Source organism: Chelonia mydas, chromosome 2, assembly GCF_015237465.2.
Source record: "Chelonia mydas isolate rCheMyd1 chromosome 2, rCheMyd1.pri.v2, whole genome shotgun sequence".
In the NCBI taxonomy this organism is placed as follows: Eukaryota; Metazoa; Chordata; order Testudines; family Cheloniidae; genus Chelonia; species Chelonia mydas.
In genome coordinates, this window is record NC_057850.1 from 257882437 (window position 1) to 257892899 (window position 10463).

The 10463-nt window shown below is 49.0% G+C and overlaps 1 long non-coding RNA gene across 1 annotated transcript in view; it reads left to right on the top strand.

The window, feature by feature from the left end:
• LOC122464793 overlaps window positions 1-3944 on the top strand; it is a 62253-nt gene extending 58309 nt beyond the window's left edge. The window contains exon 3 of the long non-coding RNA XR_006289177.1: window positions 3071-3944. This is a non-coding gene — a long non-coding RNA (uncharacterized LOC122464793). The remainder of the gene's footprint in view (window positions 1-3070) is intronic.
• The last annotated feature ends 6519 nt before the right edge of the window (window positions 3945-10463 follow it).

Below are 10463 nucleotides of genomic sequence, written 5' to 3' on the forward strand. Positions count from 1 at the left end.
TGATATTATTTATCCCCTGGCTCTGAGCACCCTGTGCCTTTACAGGTTTCAGAGTAACAGCCGTGTTAGTCTGTATTCGCAAAAAGAAGAGGAGTACTTGTGGCACCTTAGAGACTAACCAATTTATTTGAGCATAAGCTTTCGTGAGCTACAGCTCACTTCATCGGATGCATACTGTGGAAAGTGTAGAAGATCTTATTATATACACACAAAGCATGAAAAAATACCTCCCCCCACCCCACTCTCCTGCTGGTAATAGCTTATCTAAAGTGATCACTCTCCTTACAATGTGTATGATAATCAAGTTGGGCCATTTCCAACACAAATCCAGGTTTTCTCACCCCCCCCCCCAACACACACACAAACTCACTTTAGCTTAGTGAGTTTAGCTCACGTGGCAGAAATAATGCGTTGGAGAGGTTTTAGTTGGGGGCTGAAGGTGACGGCTAGTGGCATTTTGTTATTTTCTTTGTTAGGCCTGTCCTGTAGTAGGTGACTTCTGGGAACTCTTCTGGCTCTGTCACTCTGTTTCTTCACTTCCGCAGGTGGGTATTGTAGTTTTAAGAATGCTTGATAGAGATCTTGTAGGTGTCTGTCTCTGTCTGAGGGGTTGGAGCAAATGCAGTTGTATCGCAGAGCTTGGCTGTAGACGATGGATCGTGTGGTGTGGTCAGGGTAAAAGCTGGAGGCATGTAGGTAGGAATAGCGGTCAGTAGGTTTCCGGTATAGGGTGGTATTTATGTGACCATCATTTATTAGCACTGTAGTGTCCAGGAAGTGGATCTCTTGTGTGGACTGGACCAGGCTGAGGTTGATGGTGGGATGGAAATTGTTGAAATCATGGTGGAATTCCTCAAGGGCTTCTTTTCCATGGGTCCAGATGATGAAGATGTCATCAATATAGCGCGAGTAGAGTAGGGGCGTTAGGGGACGAGAGCTGAGGAAGCGTTGTTCTAAATCAGCCATAAAAATGTTGGCATACTGTGGGGCCATGCGGGTACCCATAGCAGTGCCACTGATTTGAAGGTATACATTGTCCCCAAATGTAAAATAGTTATGGGTAAGGACAAAGTCACAAAGTTCAGCCACCAGGTTAGCCGTGACATTATCGGGGATAGTGTTCTTGACGGCTTGTAGTCCATCTTTGTGTGGAATGTTGGTGTAGAGGGCTTCTACATCCATAGTGGCCAGGATGCTGTTTTCAGGAAGATCACCGATGGATTGTAGTTTCCTCAGGAAGTCAGTGGTGTCTCGAAGGTAGCTGGGAGTGCTGGTAGCGTAGGGCCTGAGGAGGGAGTCTACATAGCCAGACAATCCTGCTGTCAGGGTGCCAATGCCTGAGATGATGGGGCGCCCAGGATTTCCAGGTTTATGGATCTTGGGTAGTAGATAGAATATCCCAGGTCGGGGTTCCAGGGGTGTGTCTGTGCGAATTTGATCTTGTGCTTTTTCAGGGAGTTTCTTGAGCAAATGCTGTAGTTGCTTTTGGTAACTCTCAGTGGGATCAGAGGGTAATGGCTTATAGAAAGTGGTGTTGGAGAGCTGCCGAGCAGCCTCTTGTTCATATTCCGACCTATTCATGATGACAACAGCACCTCCTTTGTCAGCCTTTTTGATTATAATGTCAGAGTTGTTTTTGAGGCTGTGGATAGCATTGTGTTCCGCACGGCTGAGGTTATGGGGCAAGTGATGCTGCTTTTCCACAATTTCAGCCCGTGCACATCGGCGGAAGCACTCTATGTAGAAGTCCAGTCTGCTGTTTCGACCTTCAGGAGGAGTCCACCTAGAATCCTTCTTTTTGTAGTGTTGGTAGGGAGGTCTCTGTGGATTAGTATGTTGTTCAGAGGTATGTTAGAAATATTCCTTGAGTCGGAGACGTCAAATAGGATTCCAGGTCACCACAGAACTGTATCATGTTCGTGGGGGTAGAGGGGCAGAAGGAGAGGCCCCAAAATAGGACAGCTGCTTCTGCTGGGCTGAGAGTATAGTTGGATAGGTTAACAATATTGCTGGGTGGGTTGAGGGAACCATTGCTGTAGCCCCTTGTGGCATGTAGTAGTTTAGAAAGTTTAGTGTCCTTTTTCTTTTGTAGAGAAGCAAAGTGTGTGTTGTAAATGGCTTGTCTAGCCGTCACCTTCAGCCCCCAACTAAAACCCCTCCAACGCATTATTAAGGATCTACAACCTATCCTGAAGGATGACCCTACACTCTCACAAATCTTGGGAGACAGGCCAGTCCTTGCCTACAGACAGCCCCCCAACCTGAAGCAAATACTCACCAGCAACCACATACCACACAACAGAACCACTAACCCAGGAACCTATCCTTGCAACAAAGCCCGTTGCCAACTGTGCCCACATATCTATTCAGGGGACACCATCACAGGGCCTAATAACATCAGCCACACTATCAGAGGCTCGTTCACCTGCACATCCACCAATGTGATATATGCCATCATGTGCCAGCAATGCCCCTCTGCCATGTACATTGGTCAAACTGGACAGTCTCTACGTAAAAGAGTAAATGGACACAAATCAGATGTCAAGAATTATAACATTCATAAACCAGTCGGAGAACACTTCAATCTCTCTGGTCATGCGATTACAGACATGAAAGTCACTATTTTACAACAAAAAAAACTTCAAATCCAGACTCCAGTGAGAAACTGCTGAATTGGAATTCATTTGCAAATTGGATACAATTAACTTAGGCTTGAATAGAGACTGGGAGTGGCTTAGTCATTATGCAAGGTAGCCTATTTCCCCTTGTTTTTTCCTACCCCCCCCCCCCCAGACGTTCTTGTTAAACCCTGGATTTGTGCTGGAAATGGCCCACCTTGATTATCATACACAATGTAAGGAGAGTGGTCACTTTGGATAAGCTATTACCAGCAGGAGAGTGGGGTGGGAGGAGGTATTTTTTCATGCTTTGTGTGTATATAATAAGATCTTCTACACTTTCCACTGCATGCATCCGATGAAGTGAGCTGTAGCTCACGAAAGCTTATGCTCAAATAAATTGGTTAGTCTCTAAGGTGCCACAAGTACTCCTTTTCTCTGTGCCTTTACAGTTCACAACCTGGTCACTGTCCTCCAACGAGCACTGAAGGGAATTGGAGCACACGGATGAGTAAAGCAAGCAGGATTAAGCTCCTAACGTGCATTTTCCCTTCTGTCGATGTGCCCATTGTGTGTGGTCCGGTGTGAAGCAGATTATTGTGCCAGTCAGCTTTGTGTGCTTTCCACACCCTAAGGTAATCTCCCACAAAAATCCCTCTTTTGACCCAGCACTGAAGCAGTCAGGTGAGAGGCCCCAGCGAGGGGTAAGGAGATGGGGGGGGATGGGAAGGATCAAACCACAGCAGAGATGTGTAGTTAATTAGCCAGTCAAAGGGCAGGTTGCCAGTGTTCTCCAGAGCCCACCCCTATGGTAACTCCCGGCGCCCCACGTCCGTAACTCAGAGCTGGGCTGTGCAACCTGCCAACTCCCCTCGCTTTGTGCACAGATAACACACACACACACACACTGGACGGTATTTTCCCCCATGCCGGGAGCCGTTCGCCCTTCACCACGGTCCCTCCAGGAGTGAGCTACTGTTGGGTACCTGACCCGTAGAGCCCCCATGGGCTGTAGCAGTGTGTGACAGCAATCACAGAGCCCAAACCTGACCTGGAGCCAGGGGATCCTGGGAACTGGGGCTGAGGGGGAGAGTTAACAGCTGGGAAGGGAAGCGGGAAAAGACAAAGCCACACTGGAATGAGTCCCTGGGCTGAAGCTAATGGACACCCTAAAGCTAAATCACAGATATGCTGCCGCAGGGGTAAACTGTACGGGGAGACTTTGGCAAACCCGTAAAGTGCCTGAAACCACTATGGCTTATTGCTAAAAGCAGCCAAGTCAGCAGGCTGTAAATTGGCCAAGTCAGCAGGCTTAGCTTAACCAAGGCAGGAGGGGAGGGGGGGTCTTTGGGTGCCACAGAGAGGGCAGCTTGACCCCGCGTCCTTCCTGATAAGAATTGTGTTGAAGTTGCTGATTCATGCATCTTAGAAGAGCAGGATGTGCCCCGGGAATGTCTATTGGGGCTTCAAGGCTGCAAACTCTGGAAAAACCCGCACCTGGTTAATCGATAATCAGAAGGAACCTTTTGCTGGACCACTGAAACTGCTTGTAACAAGTTTTCTTTAAGGGACATGTCTAATGTATAAATAAGGGGGAAAAGTTTCAGGTAGTGGGACTGTTTTTGGACTCTCCCTCTGGATACATCTTGCAGTCCCCACTGGCAGACGGAAGATTTAGCCACTGGAAGCCTGCTGCTGTGCCACTCGAGAGCCACCTTGGTAATTCTCAAGAGTTGGGGTGTTTTACTAACCTTTTGCGGACGTGTGTAAGTGCTTGAGACTAAAGTTTAGCTTTAAGTGAAAGCACCCTTGCGTTGTCCTGTTTGTGCCAGCCATCGATCCGTCGGACGGCCGTGTCTCCCCTGATTTATTTCCTGACACCACCTCGCACAGAGTAAAAGTTACCAAGAGCTTTGGGTTGAAAGAACCCCAAGTAACAAAAGGAGAATGTCTACTAACGCTCACCACCAGGGCTTAGACCCCAGTGCCCTGCACACTCGCCCGGTCATGCCCCCGTTGCAGTCAGCTGTGGAGAGACCCACCCATTTCAGTGGAAGCAGACTTGGGCCTGAGGCATGAGAGCACTTCAGTGGGTCCCTTGTGAGTGGCCCTGCCATGGCCTGGGATGCTGTGTGGGTTGTGAACACAGCACGCCTGCAAAAGCAGCTTCTCTGGGAGCAATAATGTGTCACTCAACCAATACAAACCCACTGGGGCAGCAACACCTCGTGCCTCTGGCAAGCCCGTGACCGGTCATGTCTTGTTAACTGTGCTTACAGAATGGGTTACTGGAAGGGAAAGAATATTAACATAAGACATTTCCTAAATCTCAATCGACTGAAACAGCTCCATGGTACCCAGTCACTGAGGACTGGAAGTGAGGAAAGCCCAGCTAGGCCTAGAGAATGATGCAATATGTTCTTACCAATTCAATCTATCCCTGCCTTCGATGGGCTAGAAATGCTTGCCTGGACCAGTGACAAATATTTCCAGAGTCAGTGAACTCTTCTAAGGATGTGAAACGGAAAAAAATAAGTGGATCCCTTTGAATAAACATCCAGATCAGTGCAAGCCCATCTAGACCCTCTGAAGCAAGCCCGGCACTGGTTTTTAACTTGCACTCTCAGCTGAAATCCCTGGAGAGTTCTGATTAAAAACAATCAATGGCACAGCCTGCAGGATCATGCTCTGAGTGTTGGTTCTTTTAGCTCTATGAGACAGCCGGGGCCAGCTGCATCTGTGTGTGTAACATCTGCTGCTGTGGAAAACCCTCTTTTGCACAGGCCAGCAGGTACTGAGTGAGTAAGTAGCACAACAGCAGTTAGTTGTCCGGACCCATGTGATTTTTATTAAGTGATTGTGCCCCGAAGCTTCAAGCAGGGTATACGCCCGTTGTGCCAGGCGCTGTACAGAGATGTAATAAATGACAGATCCTGCCCCAAAGTCCTGATAGTCTAAAAGACAAAGCATAACAGGAGGGTGGGTCTGGCAGACAGGCTGGGGGTGATGGAGACGGTAATAAAATTAATAAAAGGTGCCTAATTCTTAGCCAGTCGAGGGTAGTGACCACGATTTGTCACCTGGCTGGCCGTAACCAGGGTACAGTGTTCTGGGCCATGTGTGCAAACAGCTGGGCCAGGCTGCAGCTGAATTGCTGAAGTCTGACTGTGATGATGTAAATGATCAGATCAGGCAAGCTGCATGGACTGCACAGCTCCCTGCCAGCTACAGTTACATGAAGGTCCTGAGCCTGATTCTCCCTTGAGTCGCACCCTTGTAAGTCCTTAACTTCAGTGGCATTGCTCCTGATTTACCCCAAGGTAGCAGAGAAGGAGAGCCAGGCCCTCTCGGCAGATTTTGGGCTCTAGGAATAAAGGCCCAGGTTCTGATGCCAGCTAACAGGCCGATCTGCAGAAGCTGCCAGCCCGGAGAAGAGTGCTTAGAATTGCTCAATTCTTCCTCTGCTTCTGCTTTGAAAATGCATTGCACACGTTTCCGTAGCCTTGTTTTTGCAATCCAGGGCTGGTCAGATGACAGCCCCTCTCCCCCTACATGCCAAGTTCTAAGCAGTGCACACTGCCTCTTGTTTCCTAACATATCAGAGAACAGTTTTATGCAAGAGCTAAACTTGGGGACCAGTGGGGCAAGAACAGACTTTTGTAACCTCTTTACTTGGGTGTTAGCAAATCGCTCAGGGAAAGGTCCTTCTGAAGTGGCCAGAGAGTTAAAATGAAGGAAGCAAAATGAAGAATTGAGATAAATAGAAAAGAAAATATATAGAATTATTCTTTGTAGCAATCCACAAAGCCAAGGTCAAGGCCTCATTGTGCTAGGTGGGGCACAAACCCAGAGTAAAGCTTTTCCCCAAGGAGCAGACAGTCTAAATAGACAGGACAAAGGGCGATGGGGGAAACAGAGGCAGAGAGAAGTGAAATGAGTTAAGAAGTCACAAAGCAGATCAGTAGCTGAGCCAGGAACAGAAGCCGGCTCTCCCAAGTTCCCACCCCTAGTGAGGCGGTGTGGTTCCCCGCCACCCCGGAGAGAAATGAATCCCTCCGGACACCAGAGTGGATGAAGCCAGGGAGCTCTGAGCCCACCCCCCAGAGGGTCAGGCATTGCTCCGGAAGTATAAAGGCCGGACCTTATACAATCATGAGTGGTGTGGAGAAAGTGAATAAGGAAAAGTTATTTACTTGTTCCCATAATGTAAGAACTAGGGGCCACCAAATTAAATTAATGGGCAGCAGATTGAAAACAAATAAAAGGAAGTTCTTCTTCACACAGCGCACAGTCAACCTGTGGAACTCCTTGCCTGAGGAGGTTGTGAAGGCTAGGACTATAAGAGGAGAACTGGATAAATTCATGGAGGTTAAGTCCATTAATGGCTATTAGCCAGGATGGGTAAGGAATGGTGTCCCTAGCCTCTATTTGTCAGAGGGTGGAGATGGATGGCAGGAGAGAGATCACTTGATCATTACCTGTTAGGTTCACTCCCTCTGGGGCACCTGGTATTGGCCACTCTCAGTAGACAGGATACTGAGCTGGATGGACCTTTGGTCTGACCCAGTATGGCTGTTCTTATGTTCTTATGACCTCAGAGCTCATTGAGAGAGCAGATGCCAGGGAGGCCAGATGCCTCTGGCCTAGCTCACGATTGGGAAACCCAAGCAGGGGAGGGCCTGCTTCTCCCCTGCCACCCAACTCACAGGTGGCTGTCTCCCCCTCTCCCAGGCCCTTTGGAACCTAAGGCCTGGGCTTGTTATTATATCCTGTTACTGCTCAGCCCCGGCCTGAGGGCCTGACTCACCATTGCCCCGTCCTGCCCTAGGGCCTGGGCTCACTGTGTTTATTCGTAGCCTCACAAAGGCCGCAGAGGAAGTCTCCCATGGCCGGACTAATTCCCCACAAGGCATCGTCCCGAGTTTAGTGAGGCAGTGTGGTTCCCCGCCGCCCCGGAGAGAGACGAGCCCCGGCTAGCCTGTCTACACCACCCAATGGCCTACCCAGCAGGCCAGGCTGCCTTTTGTCAGACAGATGTAAAGTAACAGAGCTGTGTGTACAGGACAGCCACAGTCACAGGAGCATGTCTCCAAATGTCAGTTAATTGAGGCCTGGGCTATACCTGGACTTTACATCGGTACAGTTACCTCTCTGAGGGGTGTGAAAAATGCCATCCTACGCCCCCCGCCACAGATGTAAACAGCACTAGGTCAACATAAGAATTCCTCCGTTGACCCAGTGAACACTTCTGAGGGAGGTGGATTAACGACAGTGATGAGAGAACCCCTCCCATCAGCACAGGTAGTGTCTACACTAAGGACAGATCTACACCACAGATGTTCACACTACACGTGTGAAAAATCCACGCCCCTGAGCGACAGTTACACCAACCTAGCCTCCCGTGTAGACAGCGCAATGTCGATGGGAGGGCTTCTCCCGCCCCTCGGAGAGGTGGATTAACCGTCGGTGTACAGTAGCAGAGTCTTCACTGAAGCACTGCAGCTGCACGGGTGCGACTGTACGCGAAGCACTGGGCATAAAGACAAGCCCGGAAGCACGACAGCGGGGCAGCTGCAGCGTTTTAAGGGTAGACATTCCCCCAGTCATTCCAGGGGCTTGTCTACGCCTAAAACGCTGCAGTGCTTCAGTGAAGACGCTACCTATGCCGATGGGAGAGGTTTTCCCTTCGGTGTAGGTACTCCATCTCCCCAGGAGGTGGCAGCTAGGTTGATGGGATTGCTGTCTACACTGGGAGTTAGGCTGGTTTAACTGCCTTGCTCAGGGGTGTGGATTTTCACACCCCTGAGCAATGTAGTTATACCGACCTAATTTCCTAGCATAGACCAGGCCTAGCAAAGCAAATCCCATTGTGATGTGGAAGCTTTTGACACATCACTAGACCCTTTTGTCCCCAGCAAGGCACCTAAGGGCTTGGATACACTTGCAAGTTAGAGCGCATTAAAGCAGACCCCGGTGCCCTAACTCACAACCCATCCACACTGGCAAGGCACTTAAAGCTCCTGGACTCTGCAGCTGGAGCGCTTCTGGTAATCCACTTCCAAGAGGAGCATAAAGCTTGCTGCACCTCGGATGAAACGCCCCAGCACCAGTGTGAACGAGGTGTTGCCTTACTGCGCTTTGATTGGCCTCCGGAAATGTCCCATAATCATAGAATATCAGGGTTGGAAGGGATCTCAGGAGGTCATCTAGTCTAACCCTCTGCTCAAAGCAGGACCAAACCCCAATTTTTGCCCCAGATCCCTAAATGGCCCCCTCAAGGATTGAACTCACAACCCTGGGTTTAGCAGGCCAATGTTCAAATCACTGAGCTATCCCTCCTCCCCAAGTCCCCTTAAGTCAAGTGGCCACTCTTGTCATTGTTTGGAATCGGCTGCAGGAATGCGGATATGCCCTTTCAAAGCTCCGTTTCTGACAGCCAGCTGCTTATCTGCTCCAGGATAAAGCAACTGTTAGGGGGCTTATTCCTTCACCCACTCACTTCCCTGGTCCTTCTCGCATGAACAGAGAGCAACAATACCCGAAGTCCAAAGGTGCAAACAATTCGATGTTTATTGGGGTGAACTTCCAGCAAGCATGATTCCAGTTTCCTTCCTTAGTGTCCCCCTTCCCAGCTCTGACACCACAGAGCCTTACACCTGTGTCCCTGTTCCCATTCCTGCCCTTAGCTAAACATGATTCCAATTTCCTCACGCCCATTCCCTGTTCCCATTTCCCCCTTTAGCAAAACATGGTTCCAATTTCCTTACCCCCATTCCCTGTTCCCATTTCCCCCCGTTAGCAAAACATGGTTCCAATTTCCTTACCCCCATTCCCTGTTCCCATCTCCCCCATCCACGCCCACCCCCACCCCTCTACTTCCTGATTGACTGCAGACTATATAGTAAAACTTGAGTTCTGCTTAGCTATACCTTAACCAATCATTTTCCTGAAATTTAACTAACCAATCCTAACATATTGTAACATGATTATGTAACCAATTATATCCCACCACCTTAATTAGTTTACACCCAGCAAAATTAATTATACAGCAGACAGGAACAATCACAGAACCAGACAGAGATTATACAGACAAACAATAGCAAAGTGGGAACTATAATGACAAAACAATACAGAAGTGAGGATTTCACATCCCAGTATTGATAAGTGAGTTCTTGCCAGACAGGATGCTGTTTCCTTTTACATTTTCTAGGCACTTCCCTTTCTCTGGAGGTGATAGGCATTATCAGGACAGGATTGTATTCCTAAGAGCCCAATAGCACCTTCTTTCAATGTGACTAGTTTGGAATGTGAGGATGTGACCGGTCGCTTCCTAGCTTATGGCTGCCTCTGCTGCTTAGCCAAAGGCCTTAGCCTAAGCACAGGGCCTCAGACTGTCACAGTAAGAAAAGGCCCTTACACCAGCAGACAGTGATTTTGATTCTCTTTTGTACCTCTATAACTAGCCAAGTGATAAGAATACACTAAATTCTTAGAGTATAGGCCTTTACAGACAGGCCTGAATATCTATATCCTAACAGCAACCATCGGTGTGGGATGCTGCTTGCTGTGAGTATGAGAGAGAGGCGGGGGAGGAGGGGTCTGCTGCTGTCTGAACTCACAAGACAGCATGCTGACATGCTCTCAGCCCCCCAAAAACCCACCTCTCTCCCCCCACATACACACAACACACTCCCTGTCACACTCCACCCCACCCCACCCCCATTTGAAAAGCATATTGCAGCCACTTGCATGCTGGGATAGCTGCCCACAATGCACTGCTCTCTGTGGCATTGCAAGAGCTGCTAATGTGGCCACACCTGCACTTGAATCTGGCAGTGTAAACAC